This window comes from Salvelinus namaycush, unplaced genomic scaffold (assembly GCF_016432855.1).
Source record: "Salvelinus namaycush isolate Seneca unplaced genomic scaffold, SaNama_1.0 Scaffold3948, whole genome shotgun sequence".
NCBI classification, from domain to species: Eukaryota; Metazoa; Chordata; class Actinopteri; order Salmoniformes; family Salmonidae; genus Salvelinus; species Salvelinus namaycush.
The window spans coordinates 1-12,500 of NW_024060950.1; the positions used below are offsets into that span (position 1 = coordinate 1).

General features: G+C 42.5%; 12 non-coding genes across 12 annotated transcripts; all 12 read right to left on the bottom strand.

Annotated features, from left to right (window-relative positions):
• Positions 1–164: 164 nt before the first annotated feature.
• On the bottom strand, positions 165–237 carry trnav-cac. The gene has a single exon. It is a non-coding gene; the product is annotated as a tRNA-Val (tRNA).
• A 125-nt stretch (positions 238–362) lies between these two features.
• On the bottom strand, positions 363–435 carry trnav-cac. The gene has a single exon. It is a non-coding gene; the product is annotated as a tRNA-Val (tRNA).
• Positions 436–561: 126 nt separating this feature from the next.
• Positions 562–634, bottom strand: trnav-cac. The gene has a single exon. It is a non-coding gene; the product is annotated as a tRNA-Val (tRNA).
• Positions 635–760: 126 nt separating this feature from the next.
• trnav-cac lies at positions 761–833 on the bottom strand. The gene has a single exon. It is a non-coding gene; the product is annotated as a tRNA-Val (tRNA).
• A 126-nt stretch (positions 834–959) lies between these two features.
• trnav-cac lies at positions 960–1,032 on the bottom strand. Its single transcript has one exon. It is a non-coding gene; the product is annotated as a tRNA-Val (tRNA).
• A 125-nt stretch (positions 1,033–1,157) lies between these two features.
• Positions 1,158–1,230, bottom strand: trnav-cac. Its single transcript has one exon. It is a non-coding gene; the product is annotated as a tRNA-Val (tRNA).
• A 135-nt stretch (positions 1,231–1,365) lies between these two features.
• trnav-cac lies at positions 1,366–1,438 on the bottom strand. Its single transcript has one exon. It is a non-coding gene; the product is annotated as a tRNA-Val (tRNA).
• A 125-nt stretch (positions 1,439–1,563) lies between these two features.
• On the bottom strand, positions 1,564–1,636 carry trnav-cac. The gene has a single exon. It is a non-coding gene; the product is annotated as a tRNA-Val (tRNA).
• Positions 1,637–1,777: 141 nt separating this feature from the next.
• trnav-cac lies at positions 1,778–1,850 on the bottom strand. The gene has a single exon. It is a non-coding gene; the product is annotated as a tRNA-Val (tRNA).
• A 324-nt stretch (positions 1,851–2,174) lies between these two features.
• On the bottom strand, positions 2,175–2,247 carry trnav-cac. Its single transcript has one exon. It is a non-coding gene; the product is annotated as a tRNA-Val (tRNA).
• A 125-nt stretch (positions 2,248–2,372) lies between these two features.
• trnav-uac lies at positions 2,373–2,445 on the bottom strand. Its single transcript has one exon. It is a non-coding gene; the product is annotated as a tRNA-Val (tRNA).
• Positions 2,446–2,784: 339 nt separating this feature from the next.
• Positions 2,785–2,857, bottom strand: trnav-cac. Its single transcript has one exon. It is a non-coding gene; the product is annotated as a tRNA-Val (tRNA).
• Positions 2,858–12,500: the final 9,643 nt, after the last annotated feature.

The following is a 12,500-nucleotide window of genomic DNA, read 5'->3' on the forward strand; positions in this document are numbered from 1 at the left end:
GTGTGAAGCGAACGTGATAACCACTACACTACAGAAACTGCTGCATGTGATTTTTGCAAGGACTAAACCAAATTTTACTGATATTCACTGCATGTATTTGAATTTCCAAAATATTATTATTCTCTGTTATAAATACAGTTCTTACTGAATGTGTCAAAGAGCACTGTTTCCGCCCGGTTTCGAACCGGGGACCTTTCGCGTGTGAAGCGAATGTGATAACTACTACACTACAGAAACTGCTGCATGTGATTTCTGTAAGGACTAAACCACATTTTACTGATATTCACTGCAAAATAAGGCATTTATGAAAGCAACTATTCTCTGTTATAAATACAGTTCTTACTGAATGTGTCAAAGAGCACTGTTTCCGCCCGGTTTCGAACCGGGGACCTTTCGCGTGTGAAGCGAACGTGATAACCACTACACTACAGAAACTGCTGCATGTGATTTTTGCAAGGACTAAACCAAATTTTACTGATATTCACTGCATGTATTTGAATTTCCAAAATATTATTATTCTCTGTTATAAATACAGTTCTTACTGAATGTGTCAAAGAGCACTGTTTCCACCCGGTTTCGAACCGGGGACCTTTCGCGTGTGAAGCGAACGTGATAACCACTACACTACAGAAACTGCTGCATGTGATTTTTGCAAGGACTAAACCAAATTTTACTGATATTCACTGCATGTATTTGAATTTCCAAAATATTATTATTCTCTGTTATAAATACAGTTCTTACTGAATGTGTCAAAGAGCACTGTTTCCGCCCGGTTTCGAACCGGGGACCTTTCGCGTGTGAAGCGAATGTGATAACCACTACACTACAGAAACTGCTGCATGTGATTTCTGCAAGGACTAAACCACATTTTACTGATATTCACTGCAAAATAATTGCATTTATGAAAGCAACTATTCTCTGTTATAAATACAGTTCTTACTGAATGTGTCAAAGAGCACTGTTTCCACCCGGTTTCGAACCGGGGACCTTTCGCGTGTGAAGCGAATGTGATAACCACTACACTACAGAAACTGCTGCATGTGATTTCTGCAAGGACTAAACCAAATTTTACTGATATTCACTGCAAAATAAGGCATTTATGAAAGCAACTATTCTCTGTTATAAATACAGTTCTTACTGAATGTGTCAAAGAGCACTGTTTCCACCCGGTTTCGAACCGGGGACCTTTCGCGTGTGAAGCGAACGTGATAACCACTACACTACAGAAACTGCTGCATGTGATTTTTGCAAGGACTAAACCAAATTTTACTGATATTCACTGCATGTATTTGAATTTCCAAAATATTATGAAAGCAACTATTCTCTGTTATAAATACAGTTCTTACTGAATGTGTCAAAGAGCACTGTTTCCACCCGGTTTCGAACCGGGGACCTTTCACGTGTGATGCGAATGTGATAACCACTACACTACAGAAACTGCTGCATGTGATTTCTGCAAGGACTAAACCACATTTTACTGATATTCACTGCAAAATAAGGCATTTATGAAAGCAACTATTCTCTGTTATAAATACAGTTCTTACTGAATGTGTCAAAGAGCACTGTTTCCGCCCGGTTTCGAACCGGGGACCTTTCACGTGTGATGCGAATGTGATAACCACTACACTACAGAAACTGCTGCATGTGATTTTTGCAAGGACTAAACCAAATTTTACTGATATTCACTGCATGTATTTGAATTTCCAAAATACGGCATTTATGAAAGCAACTATTCTCTGTTATAAATACAGTTCTTACTGAATGTGTCAAAGAGCACTGTTTCCACCCGGTTTCGAACCAGGGACCTTTCACGTGTGAAGCGAACGTGATAACCACTACACTACAGAAACTGCTGCATGTGAATTTTGCAAGGACTAAACCAAATTTTACTGATATTCACTGCATGTATTTGAATTTCCAAAATATTATTATTCTCTGTTATAAATACAGTTCTTACTGAATGTGTCAAAGAGCACTGTCTCCGCCCGGTTTCGAACCGGGGACCTTTCACGTGTGATGCGAATGTGATAACTACTACACTACAGAAACTGCTGCATGTGATTTCTGCAAGGACTAAACCACATTTTACTGATATTCACTGCAAAATAAGGCATTTATGAAAGCAACTATTCTCTGTTATAAATACAGTTCTTACTGCATGTGTCAAAGAGCACTGTTTCCGCCCGGTTTCGAACCGGGGACCTTTCACGTGTGATGCGAATGTGATAACTACTACACTACAGAAACTGCTGCATGTGATTTCTGCAAGGACTAAACCACATTTTACTGATATTCACCGCAAAATAAGGCATTTATGAAAGCAACTATTCTCTGTTATAAATACAGTTCTTACTGAATGTGTCAAAGAGCACTGTTTCCACCCGGTGTCGAACCGGGGACCTTTCGCGTGTAAAGCGAACGTGATAACCACTACACTACAGAAACTGCTGCATGTGATTTTTGCAAGGACTAAACCAAATTTTACTGATATTCACTGCATGTATTTGAATTTCCAAAATACAGCATTTAAGAAAGCAACTATTCTCTGTTATAAATACAGTTCTTACTGAATGTGTCAAAGAGCACTGTTTCCACCCGGTTTCGAACCGGGGACCTTTCACTTTTGATGCGAATGTGATAACTACTACACTACAGAAACTGCTGCATGTGATTTCTGCAAGGACTAAACCACATTTTACTGATATTCACTGCAAAATAAGGCATTTATGAAAGCAACTATTCTCTGTTATAAATACAGTTCTTACTGAATGTGTCAAAGAGCACTGTTTCCACCCGGTTTCGAACCGGGGACCTTTCGCGTGTGAAGCGAATGTGATAACCACTACACTACAGAAACTGCTGCATGTGGTCTTTGCAAGGACTAAACCAAATTTTACTGATATTCACTGCATGTATTTGAATTTCCAAAATATTATTATTCTCTGTTATAAATACAGTTCTTACTGAATGTGTCAAAGAGCACTGTTTCCGCCCGGTTTCGAACCTTGGACCTTTCACGTGTGATGCAAATGTGATAGCGTTAGGGTTAGGGTTAGGGTTAGGTTTTGATTTTGAGTAGGGTTAAAAAGAGACTTTTTTTGTCTTGTGGTGCGCAGGCCTATTGTTGTGTACCCCTCCAATCTGAATAAATTCTACTGTTAAAATCAACTAGATTGACTCCTAAAAACCTTTAAAAAAATGTAAGTAGGTTATTATTGCTTCTAAATTGATCATCTGGGTGGTTATCTAGGACCATGAAGGGACTAAGATGTTAAAATATACAAGGGGTCAAGGGATAGATGCTTTATTAATACATATACACACAGTTCTAATCTCATATATCTATAAAAGTGCTATAAGATCAAGTGCTGAGTTGTAAAACCAAATTCAAATACATAAAAACAAAAAGAATACAACTATTATGAATAAGCATGCATCTAGTAAATATAAAAAAATAAAAACCACACAAACTTGATTTATTGTGTTTTTGTTTTATGGTGCATCCTACTTCCAACTCCTTGAGAACCCTGTAAACAAGTGCTATCCCTTTCAATGGATCCTATTTGGCCGGTTAAAACCGCTCATTCAGACCGCTGGGTGTAATTGTTTTTAGGTCTCTTATCCACCTATGTTCCACTGCTTTTCGCCGCCCACTGGTCCACCCAGAACACGACTGTAATCCTGATATATTGAGGTAAGTGATGGGGTGATCCTGGAAATGAGTAACTAGTTCTGTGTGTAGATGGGCTCGTTTGATATTGTATAGATGTTGTTTAAGTCTATCTATTGTGTACTGGGTTTCCCCAATGTAGTGTTTTTTGCAAAATGTGCAGGTGATTATATATATGACATTTGGAGTGTAAAGTGAAATGGAGTCTAAAACTGGAGTGGAGGTCTTGCTGTATGAGTTTGAAATTAATTTTCTTGGTCTGAAGTGGGCAGTGTAGGGTTTGGGTGGTTGTAGGGGCTTGGTACTGTATTTAGCTTGGATGAGGATGTCTTTCAGACTCTTATTCCTCCTAAATGCTGAGATTATTCTATACGGCTGGAGGGGTGTGTGTGCCTGTTGGGTGATGGAAAAATTGTGTTTGAACGCCTGATGTAATGGTCTGATCCTATGTGAGAATGTAGTAACTAGGGGGATGAGAATTGTCTGCTGCTGGGAAGGGGAATAAGAGGAGGGAAAAAAATTGCGGTTCCGAGGGGGGTCAATTTCCAAATCTGTTGTTCTATGAGGGGTAGGGTTATGGTTATGGTTAGGATTAGGGGTGGGGTTAGGATTAGGGTTAGTGGTGGGGTTAGGGTTAGCGGTGGGGTTAAGGTTAGGGTTAGCGGTGGGGTTAGGGTTAGTGGTGGGGTTAGGGTTAGTGGTGGGGTTAGGGTTAGCGGTGGGGTTAGGGGTGGGGTTAGTGGTGGGGTTAGGGTTAGCGGTGGGGTTAGTGGTGGGGTTAGGGTTAGCGGTGGGGTTAGGGTTAGCGGTGGGGTTAGGGGTGGGGTTAGGGTTAGGGTTAGTGGTGGGGTTAGGGTTAGTGGTGGGGTTAGGGTTGGGGTTAGTGGTGGGGTTAGGGGTGGGGTTAAGGTTAGGGTTAGCGGTGGGGTTAGGGTTAGCGGTGGGGTTAGGGTTAGCGGTGGGGTTAGGGGTGGGGTTAGGGTTAGGGTTAGCGGTGGGGTTAGGGTTAGCGGTGGGGTTAGGGGTGGGGTTAGGGGCAGGAGCAGGATACGAACTCGAATTAGGGTAAGGGTTAAGGTTAGGGTTATGGTCAGGGTTGACGTCAGGGGAATGGGGGGATTTGGAAATGTCTCCGGAACCTCTAAGATGAAGGTTGGGGTCAGAAAGAGTGATGGACAGACTTGTGTTATGTGAGTGTGTAGGTTGAATGGGAGAGAGGGCCCCCAAGGTGCTGTTTTTTATAGTTCTGAGATATCGTTTGGAGTAACCTCTCTGTCTGAGTGCATGAAATAGTGTTTGAATTGCTTTTACCAGATCCTGTTTGCAGGAGGATATCCTATGAAACCGTATAATTTGTGATTTAACAATGCCTCTAAATGTATGTTTGGGATGGTAACTGTGTTTATGGAGTAGAGCATGTGTATCTGTTGGTTTGAAATAAACTTTAGTGAATATTGTTTTTTGAAACTGATTTATGTGATTAAAGAAGACTGTAGTATCCAAGAAGTGTACTTCACATGGATCTATTATGTATTTAACCTTAATGGACGGGTGGTGACTGTTGAGAATGCTAATGAATTCAGTGAATAGTTGGACATCATGAGGCCAGGCTCCTATAATGTCGTCTAGAAATCTGTAGTAGAATGAATGTTTATGTGGGCACTTGGCCAATGCCTCTCTCTCCCATTCAGCCATGTAGATGTTTGCATATGCCGGGGCAAATTTCTTCCCCATAGCTGTTCCCTCCACCTGTAAGTAGTGCCTATCGTTGAATATAAAGTCATTGTGTGTGAGGCTGATTTCTAATAACTGTAATATTTCATTGTCTGGTCTATTCCTATCTGGGTGTGCATGGAAAAGATTCCTGACTGTCTGAACTCCTGTTGCTGTATTTATGTTAGGGTTAGGGTTAGGGTTAGGCTTAGGCTTAGGCTTAGGCTTAGGGTTAGGGTTAGGGTTAGGGTTAGGGTTAGGGTTAGGTTTCTAGTTTTGAGTCGGTTGATCCACTTCCATCTCTGACACGTGGAAACCGGAGGGGGGAAGGGAGGGGGTGCACTCCACATCATATGCGCGCGGGCCGGAGGGGTCCGGGCGCGGCCGGCCAAAGTCGTAGGCCCCATGGTTGCCCACCTGTAGATTTTAACCCGTTGGTTGGGTAAAAAAGCCGTCTGTCCTTAGGGTAGGGGTTAGGGTTAGGTATAGTTTATAGAATGGTTAAGGTTAGGGTTAAGGTTAGGGTAAGGTATAGTTTTTTAGAATGGTTAGGGTTAGGGTTAGGGTTAGGGTTAGGTTAGGGTTAGGGTTAGGGTTAGGGTCAAAGAAAAACAGACGAATCTGATATGCACTGGCACAGGCAACCCCTTTAGGATAAATGGTTTAGACTATTGTATAAAATACTTTAATGACTAAAAAAAATATATAAAAAAATATGTTTAAAGAAAGGACCAGAACCAGGATTTAAGATTGTAATCATAAATAAGATTTAGGTTAAGAACCAGGGATTCCAAATTCAAAAATAGAGGCCAGGGGCTCAGCTCAGGGCTGTGGTCTAAGGATTAAGGTTAGGCATGAGGGTCTAGGTTAGGGTTGGAAATTAGGGTTAGGACTTAGGAGCTGGGGGTAAAGGTTAGAGTTCAGGTTAGGTTACGGTTAGTTTACAACTATGGCACTTTGGCATTGAAATCCGAGCACCCCACATCGGTCTCGAACTCCGATCTCCTGAGTGATAGTCTAGCGCTCTACACACTGAGCCAAGCACACTCATGTGAGTATAGCGGCAACGAGGTGGCCTTAACCTTTCAAGACCTTGTTTAGGGGGGAAAAATCAGAGCACCCCACATGGGTCTCGAACTCCGATCTCCTGACTGAAAGTCTTTCGCTCTACACACCGGGCCCATCACAGTCATGGGAGTATAGCGGCATCGAGGTGGCCTTAACCTTTCAATTTCCCTCCAGTCCAATTAACAATGCCACGCCTGTATCCACACCTGGCTATAATTAGGACCAACGATTAGGGTTCGGTTTCTTGGTAGAAACAAACATACACGCAGGACGGCAGGAGAGAGAAGCTATGAACAGCAAACAACGACATGACTGTGGACTTTGTACCAAGACGCATATCGCGCGGCTCGACAAACATTTTAAGACTGTCCATGGACTTAAGAATAAGACTTTAGCATGGAAGCACGCTGTGCAATCTAGCTTGGTTTCGACTGAGATAGAGCAGCCCTACTCAAGCCAGTGTATGCAGCCTAACAACGGCATTGAACAGCGGCTGGAGCCCGGTGACGACTCTGGGTTTATGCAGTCTGTTGAAAGTGAGTGGTCCCCGGAGAAGCATCTGAGTGGCGAGAGTGAGCAGTCGGCGGTGCAGTCAACCAGTCATATCGGTGGTGAACAACGCCCGGAACCGAGGGAGCAAGCCTGCGTCGTGTCGACATCCACCGAGATCGACAGTGATGAAGGCGCCGGTGTGTCGCCAATGATTCAAGGTTGGAATACTGTAATTTTTAATGACTATGCGACCTTTACTAATGGTATCAACCCTTCGGTTAAACGCATTGACAATAGTCGCACCAGTCTGTCCCGAGTACGGGAATTCCTCTGCATTATGTCCGAGGGCAAACTCGATGAAGGACTGTGTTTTCTGGACAACTACATGCGTGTGTATGAGTGGTATGGGAAAGTTGAAGGCCGTGGTTTGGCACCATCAACGTTAAAAATGTACCGATCCGATGTTCGAAGTTTCCTGAAAATATCTTATTGAGTTCCGGACGCAAAATATGCAAGCTAAAGTCAGTATGATTCGAAAAATGTTACTATGCTTTTCAAAGATGGACAGGAGTTCTAGGCAGAGTCAGGCAACGTACAAGGCACAATTTCGCAGACGCTGCAGGGACGAGGTGCTCAGCGCTGCGGATTTAAACCGATTTGTTGAGTTAAGTAATCAATCTATTCCTGATGTTCTCAGTAGGCTGGAAGTCCGAGCCACCTCCTCTGACAGACGTAGGTTTGCGGCTCTCATGTCCAGCCGGTTGGCCATATTTAATGGCACTCGACGATCCCCAGTCACCATGTTCAGTGAGAGTGATTTTACTGAAGTAACCTTGGAAAGTGGGGGTTATCAGATGTGCGTTGCAAGCCACAAAACTAACTCCAGCTTCGGGGAGTGCAGAATTGTTCTATCTGAGGAGGAATACACTTGGCTTAAACAATTCCATGAGATCAGGCCTCATCTGAGTGGAATTACCCCAGATAAAACACTCTTCTTTTTCACATCCTGCGGGAAACCATACGTTAATCTCTGTGAATTTGTGGGAAAGATATTTGCAGAGTTCGGCATTGGAAGTAAAGTGACATTTGGTACAATTCGACGAAGCATTGCTACATTGAACTTTAATCATGGGTCGGTTACAGACCGGGGAACTGTGGCTGACCATATGTGTCACTCTCTGGAAACACAGTCACGTTACTACCGTTACCATAATTTGCCTCGTAACGCAAGCCATGCTCGGACATTAATTGAGAGACAAATCAATCCATGAATAACTCTAAATAAATACAATATTTTTGCAATTAATCCTTTTCTTTGTGTGTCATTTAAAAGCATTTTAAAAATATGCACCTGGTAACCCAAAACCGTTATAAAAATATGCACCTGGTAACCCAAAAGAGGGCACATAGCCGATTTTATGGATAGTTCAACATAGAAAGTTTTCAGACCTTTTTTAAAAACCTCCATAAATCCCTCAGGCCGGCCCCCACTGACTTGTGCCCGCAGTATGGTGCTCCCATAGCGGGCATGGGTGTATGTAGCCCATTTAACCTGATGAGGACAGAGGGCGCTGTTGTCACTTTGGGGGTAAAACGTGCCCAAATTAAACGGCCTCGTACTCAATTCTTGCTCGTACAATATGCATATTATTATTACTATTGGATAGAAAACACTCTCTAGTTTCTAAAACCGTTTGAATTATATCTGTGAGTGAAACAGAACTCATTTGGCACAAACTTCCTGACCAGGAAGTGGAAAGTCTGAAATCGAGGCTCTCTTCTAAGTCCTGCCTATAAATGGGCATGACACCTATTAGTATACATGCACGTCATACACCTTCCCCTGGATGTCAAGATGCAGTGAGAGAAGAAATGAGGTGTTTATCTTGGTCTGAGATGGAATACGTCCTCTTGGAATGACGTGTCACCGATTTCATGTTTTCAGGAAGGCGCGAAGTTGGTCCTGGATTTGCCATCTGAATAGCTGTCGTTATAGGCGATTACTATCTCCGGCTTTGATTTTATTTGATACATGTGACCATATCATCGTAAAGTATGTTTTTTCAATATAGTTTTATTTTTGAAATTTATTCGGGACGTTAGGCGTGTTGCGTTGTGTGCCCTTTGTTCAGAATGGAGAGCTTCGCGCCACTTGGCCAGTGTGCTTGCTAATTCAAGAGGGAAAAACGATGTTCTAAATCCAAACAACGACTGTTCTGGACAAAGGACCCCTTGTCCAACATTCTGATGGAAGATCACCAAAAGTAAGAAACATTTTATGATGCTATTTCATATATCTGTCGAACTGTGTACTAGTAGTTTTGCGGCCAGGTTTTGGCCACTCTCTCGCTATAACATAAGCCTTATGTCGTAATGAAGATATTTTTAGAATTCTAACACTGCGATTGCATTAAGAACTAGTGGATCTATCATTTCCTATACAACATGTATTTTTTTGTAATGTTTATGAATAGCTATTTGGTCAGAATAGGTGAGAGTCTAATAGAAATATCCGCACATTCTGGGAAAAATAAGCTACGTTAGCATAATGGATAACCACTGATTTCAGCTCTAAATATGCACATTTTCGAACAAAACATAAGTGTATGTATAACCTGATGTTATAGGACTGTCATCTGAGGAAGGTTTATGAAGGTTAGTGAAAATTAATATCTTTTGCTGGTTTATTCGCTAACGCTAACGTGCCTATTGCTATCGCTAACGTGCCTGGATGAATGAATGCGGTAGTGTGGTAGTCTATTGTAGTAAGCTAATATAATGCTATATTGTGTTTTCGCTGTAAAACACTTAAAAAATCTGAAATATTGGCTGGATTCACAAGATGCTTGTCTTTCATTTGCTGTACACGATACATTTTTCAGAAATGTTTTATGATGAGTATTTGGGTATTCCACGTTGGTCTCTATAATTACTCTGGCTGCTTCGGTGCTATTTTTGACGGTAGCTGTGATGGTAGCTGCAATGTAAAACTGATTTATACCTCAAATATGCACATTTTTCGAACAAAACATAGATTTATTGTGTAACATGTTATAAGACTGTCATCTGATGAAGTTGTTTCTTGGTTAGTTTGGTTGGTTCTTGGTTAGTTAGGTTGGCTTTGTGCATGCTACCTGTGCTGTGAAAAATGTCTGTCCTTTTTTGTATTTGGTGGTGAGCTAACATAAATATACGTGCTGTTTTCGCTGTAAAACATTTTAAAAATCGGACATGTTGGCTGGATTCACAAGATGTGTACCTTTCATTTGCTGTATTGGACTTGTTAATGTGTGAAAGTTAAATATTTCTAAAAAATATATTTTGAATTTCGCGCTCTGCCTTTTCAGTGGAATGTGGGAGGAGTTCCGCTGGTGGAACGCTAGAGTCAGACAGGTTAAAAGCATTTAAAATCGTTTTAAAAATATGCACCTGGTAACCCAAAACCATAATAAAAATATGCACCTGGTAACCCAAAACTGGGCACATAGCCGATTTTGTGGATAGTTCAACATAGAAAGTTTTCAGACCTTTTTTAAAAACCTCCATAAATCCCTCAGGCCGGCCCCCACTGACTTGTGCCCGCAGTATGGTGCTCCTATAGCGGGCATGTAGGTATGTAGCCCATCTAAAAGCATTTAAAACCATTATAAAAATATACACCTGGTAACCCAAAAATAATACCAGGCGCACGGTGAATTAGTACAGACATTTTTTAAAAGCTCCATAAATCCCTCAGGCCGGCCCCCACTGACTTGTGCCCGCAGTATGGTGCTTCCATGTCGGGCATGTAGGTATGTAGCCCATCTAAAAGCATTTAAAACCATTATAAAAATATGCACCTGGTAACCCAAAAATAATACCAGGCGCACGGTGGATTAGTCCAGACCTTTTTTTAAAAGCTCCATAAATCCCTCAGGCCGGCCCCCACTGACTTGTGCCCGCAGTATGGTGCCCCTATAGCGGGCATGTAGGTATGTAGCCCATCTAAAATCATTTCAAACCATTATAAAAATATGCACCTGGTAACCCAAAAATAATACCAGGTGCACGGATAGGAGGATGAGTACAGACATTTTTTAAAAGCTCCATAAATCCCTCAGGCCGGCCCCCACTGACTTGTGCCCGCAGTATGGTGCTTCCATGTCGGGCATGTAGGTATGTAGCCCATTTAAAAGCATTTAAAACCATTATAAAAATATGCACCTGGTAACCCAAAAATAATACCAGGTGCACGGATAGGAGGATGAGTACAGACATTTTTTAAAAGCTCCATAAATCCCTCAGGCCGGCCCCCACTGACTTGGGCCCGTAGTATGATGTTCCCATGGTGGACATTGAGGTATGTAGCTCATTTAAAAGCATTTAAATTCGTTCTGAAAATATGCACCTGGTAACCCAAAAGTGGGCACATAGAATATATTCGAGAGGAAAAAACATAGCCGATTTTCTGAGAAGTCCAACATAGAATATTTTCTGACTTTTTTAAAAAAGCGCCATAAATCACTCAGGCCGGCCCCCACTGACTTGGGTCCGTAGTATGGTTCTTATAGAGGGTATTGAGGTATGTAGCCCATCAAAAAGCATTTAAAACCATTATAAAAATATGCACCTGGTAACCCAAAAATAATACCAGGTGCACGGAGGTGGCACTCTGTCACTTTTTCGACCAATTCCCGAAATATTCAAAAAAATGTTCATCTATTTGTACCCTTTCGTGCAAAAAAAACCTCAACCAGATTGGAGTTGTACTTTTTGAGTTATTAACGGTTTAATATATTGAGTGTCGATAAACTTTTGGCCAAAATTCATAGCACACTGACATCTATCGACTGACACGCCCTTTTTCGATAATTCCGCCTGTCCGGCGATGACACACTCCCTGGTGGGTGGACCAGACAGGTACCAGCGCGATATCAGAAACCTGACTTTCGACAACAAGAGTTCCATGTCCTAGAGAATCGGCGGTGGTGGCTAACTGCTCAGTCCGATTATAAAATGCGAAACGGACACTTTTGAGGGATGTGAGCCCCTCGGAACCATGGTCCATTGGACCTTTTACCGCCGGCGACCGATTTAGGGTGTTTTTCCAACCCTTCGGCGCCCGATTTGTCCTAACTTTTGTTCCAAGTGTCCTAGCTTGGTGGTGGGAGGATATTGAGCTCTGTCCTGGACAGGTGCTCTATCCCAGCTATCACCTTGTGGGTTTGGTTCAACAATGACCATGGTTTCCTGTCCTATGAAGGTGCCAAACCCTTCGGCGACCTATTGATGGTTGTTTAGCCCCGGTAAGGGCTGACACTCCAGTCCTGTCTCTATCTTGGGTCACGTTGGGTCTCCATGGTTCTCCTCTGTTGTCAAGCGAGTTAAAGTTCTTCTGATCGATTTGCATTCATTTTCCACCAGGGAGGGCACCTGTCGACCCGGCATCTGAGCTGGTGTTTAGACGGCGTGTTCCTCCCGCCCCATGTGGATTTGCCTCTATCGGGGGAGCCCCTTTCGTATACGGTTCACCCCGTATTTCGATATGCTTCAGCCGCGCACCGTCCTAGCGAGATCC